This window comes from Penaeus monodon, chromosome 9 (assembly GCF_015228065.2).
Source record: "Penaeus monodon isolate SGIC_2016 chromosome 9, NSTDA_Pmon_1, whole genome shotgun sequence".
Taxonomy (NCBI): Eukaryota; Metazoa; Arthropoda; class Malacostraca; order Decapoda; family Penaeidae; genus Penaeus; species Penaeus monodon.
In genome coordinates this window covers 19612600-19617128 of record NC_051394.1, presented here as the reverse complement: position 1 = coordinate 19617128, position 4529 = coordinate 19612600, and positions in this window count along the sequence as shown.

Below are 4529 nucleotides of genomic sequence, written 5' to 3'. Positions count from 1 at the left end.
CCCTTTCCCTTTTTTGCCCACCTTTTTAACTTATTGGGGGGCTGATTTTTTGGGTTTATGTATTTTTAAACAAAGGCAAAAAAACGATGCTAAAGAAATGTTTACTTTCCCCTAAAAAATCGAACAGATACTAACAATTTTTCCTATCAACAATGCAACAGTAATATCTATTTTTTATGGAGTGCCCAAGAAATAATGTGTAATTTTCCAGTGTGAAAGAGAAGGGACAACACCTTTACTTTTTATTATTCCATTTATATATTTATTTATTTTTATCAAAGAGCTAGAGTAAAAATAGTATCTGGCATCTAAGTGCAGTAAAGTAAAAAGCATTACATTTTTTCTGATGAAGAGGAAGGGGGTAGGGGTAACGCCCAGAAGTTTGAAACAGTATCTGAAGTGGCAGGAACGACCACGCTTCGCTGATGACTAGGGTCCCTTGGCATTCTATAATTTTTAAACAACAAATTCAGAGGCCGGCTGTGGACAAACTAGTATTTAGGGAATATATGAGGTTCTATACATGAAGTCAACTTAAAGTTCGGGATGTTTGACTGACAGAAACGACAGAGTGAGTGCTTGATGAGTCTGAGAAATGCAAGAAGGTAATCCGCCATGATGGTCTTCATGTTGATGTCTTATTGGTCTAAATAACTGTTCTCAAGCTTCGGATTATGAAGTCGTTTTTAAAGGGTAACTAGGCACTTTCAGTGGATAAATAAAAGTTGAATAGCTAAATAAATATTCGATAAATAAAAGTAACAAACCATTACTGTTCATAAATATGCGATACGAGACGCAGAAGCTGATGTGCGATGAACACTGTCCTCTACAGGGCCTCTCACTGATATTTCAAGGATAAGCAATGCCATGTTTTACATTAATAGTTAATCAATAATTTCTATTTTGTATTGATTACTAAAGAAATAATGCTTCAATTCAAACTTGTAATGAAAATGACAATGCTCTAATTTTCATTTGTTTACTGAGGAATACATAAGTGTGTGTGTGTGTGTGTGTTTTTATTCTTTGCATAAGAATAACTGTGAAAATGATTGTTCTTTTTTGCATAAAAATAACTGTGATAATGATTGTTCTTCTTTGCATAAACATAACTGTGATAATGATGGTTCAAATACAATAACTGCAATAAGCCATTATACTGTTATTCACTGACGCACTGCAGAGATAATTTCATTTGAGAAAAGCCTTATCTGGCAGATGAGTTGCTTCTTAGGTCTGATTTTTGGCTTCCAGTTTTGGGGAACCACTGTTTCTTTTCCAAGAGCCAGTCACTAACAGAGGAGACACCCTTATCTTATATTTGAGTTTGTCCTTCCTCCAGGATTTTACTTAGCAAGCAGCAATATGCAGAGCAGCCCATCAAAAGCAATATCTGACTAACCATGGATCTGCAGATGAAAGTAATCTTTATTCTGAATCCCATTCATGGCACGCCCTCAAGTATTCCCCTTCACCACTAAGGGGAAAAGTCACAGAACGTAAATGCCGGTAATTATCTCTGAGTGGGAGATCTCCTCTGGGCCGTAGAAGGGAAAGCAGAACATCTTGCGGTCTAGCTCAATATATATCAACATCAGCAAGATAGAAACAATTCTAGGAAGAAGAGTATTAGCAGGGGGTAAAAGAACACTCCCAGCACTCCTTCCCTTGGCGTGAGAGCTGTTCATTGAGGGAGAGGATGATTCTTGGTGTTACCTCTGGTTCGGTTTCATTCCCCAGTCTACTTAGGATTTTGAAAAGGTGATGGATGCGCTGAGTGAATGTCATACTGTAAGGGCACACGATAGAGCATTCATTACTTTTCTTTTCTTCTCTCTTCCCTCCGATTTTTTTTCTCTATCTACTTATAGCATCAAACGAGGTATAATTAATGGAGGGTAAAGTTGCAGCAAACTTCACTTTGTGAACGAAAACATTTAATTTGTTTTGATAGTTTCTCATTTACATTTCACAAAGTAAAAACGTCAACACAATAAAGTTCAAGCTATTTAAGGGAGCTGATTGACCAGGGAATTGGTAACAGTCATTATCTTACATTGGGACTACATTTCCATTCGGTATCCAGTCCTCGCTCTTCTTGTAAACTAACACCTCTAGCACGTTTAGCCTAAGACACACCTTACTGATACACACAAAAAATGATGCCTATTTTATGACGTCATTGGCTTTTAACATTCTTATAAGTAAGAGAGGAAGAGCATTGGAGAAGTCAGTGTTCTATTGTATTATTGTCGATTCGGCTTGTTAATAATTCATCTAGTACAGCATTTTTTATAGTTATCAGTTTGACATTCTCTTTTTTAATTTTACAATTCTGTTATAATTACTTAACTTCAAGAATTTTGGCAGGTTATTTATGTCAGGAACAGTAATCCTATCAGTAATTATCTATCAGAGGAACATTCCTACAGTTGATTAATCTTGAGAAAATGAAGTGCTCGAAACAAAGACGTTTTACCACTATTATAGTAATTATTTTCATTATTATCAGCAATCTACAATACGAATTGGAGGATCAAACTACTTACAAGGAGTGCTTGAGAATCACACACGCACGAACGCGCGCGCGCCCGCACACACACACACAAAATACACACACACACACACACACACACACACACACCACACAACACACACACACACACACACACACAACACACACACACACACACACACATGTAGTGGGACTATTCGCCCACTCCTTGTCCTAACACGGTAACCCGTCTATAGTACTCGCCTGATTTAATGACCAACATCAGTATTATCATAAACTTATCATCCTTTCATGCTTTACGTATCTTTATTAACATGATTTATACTAATCTCTCGTGGTGGAAATGCGGGGTGCTGCAACGTATGTGGGCTTAGCTGTGTATATGCTAAAGAACATTTATATTGCCACTCTCATGCCCAGTTATTTGTGTAAGAACACTATGTTACCAGGAGGACAGTTTCACACATAATGAGTTGCAATTAATAGCCCAGTTTTAGTCATATAACTGGATGGCATCTGCTAGTGACGTCATGCTAGTGGCTTGCCATGTCATTATTAGTGACATCATAAACCATGACAATGCAGCCACTCACGGGTTTCCATGTCGACGAGACAGTAGCCAATACCCAGACTAGAAGGCGCAGATACCCATTGGTACTTTATGAGTAGATCTATGCCATCTTTTCCGGTGGCAATTAGGGTGTCGCGCGACATCTCGCGACACCCAAAAACCCGTCTCGCGATTGGAGGAGAGGCAGGCCACAAGCTCCGCCGACTGCTGGGACGTGATGGGAATGGTCGTGGTTGACTAGTTAGCGGTTTTACTGTATTGCTTGTTTTTTACTGTTTCATAGCATTTTAGAATATGATATAGGCGGCTTTTGATATCTTATAATGGGCTGTGATATAAATATCAAATATAAGTACGAATTTACATGAAAAAAACGAGGTAAGAGGAATGCATCTGCAAAAAATGTTTACCGTCCATTTATTTTCCTCCGGAAAAGACAAAAGACGGCTAAGGTCTCGTCTCCTCCCCGCTGTTACCATATCTATCTATCTATCTATCTATCTATATATATATACATATATACACCTACAAATATATACATATATATTTGTATATATATAGATATATCTATATATACATATATATGTACATATATATACACATGTATATATACATATATATAAATATATATATTATATATATATATATATATATATATATATATATATAATATATATATATATATATATATATATATATATTTATATATATATATTTAATATATATTATATATATATGCATGTATGTATGTATGTACATATATATACACGCACACGCACACAAACACACACACACACTGGCAGCCACCTTGATGTAAACATGGAATAAATAGTATGAGGCGAATAAATAAAATGAGTCGAAAACCCTAGGATGTGTGATTGGTAGAACATAAATGATCAACAATTTATTTTTGGAAACTACGTATAACATTTCATCTTTCGTTTTCTTCAAACAAGTGATAACAACATATGTAGTATCAGCTATCACTGACACAACACATACAATATTATTTTTTTTACTTCACTGTTCATTGTACACTTCAGTGTTTGTCATTAGCCACACCGCCAGATGGTGTGTAACTCGTGGTCGCTTGGTGTAAATCTCCACGACACAGTGATAGGATCTTTAACTAGATTTTCTGAACCAGTACTAAATGCAATTGAGGTGTATCACAGTCTATGTTCTTTTCGCTAGGAAGCCTCTATGCCCGGCCCTTGGTATCAGTAGCTACCTCATTCATCAGTGCTGACTCAGAGTAGAAACTCGAACACCCGCATGTTACAAAAATTGTCTTTGAATCTAGTTCAAATCCCAAGCACGAATCTCCATTCCTAAAGTTGAGAACAAAACAATTTGAAAATAAACTAATTTTGCGTATTAAAATTTGGTATATACATACATACATACATATTATATATTATATATATATAATTTTATATA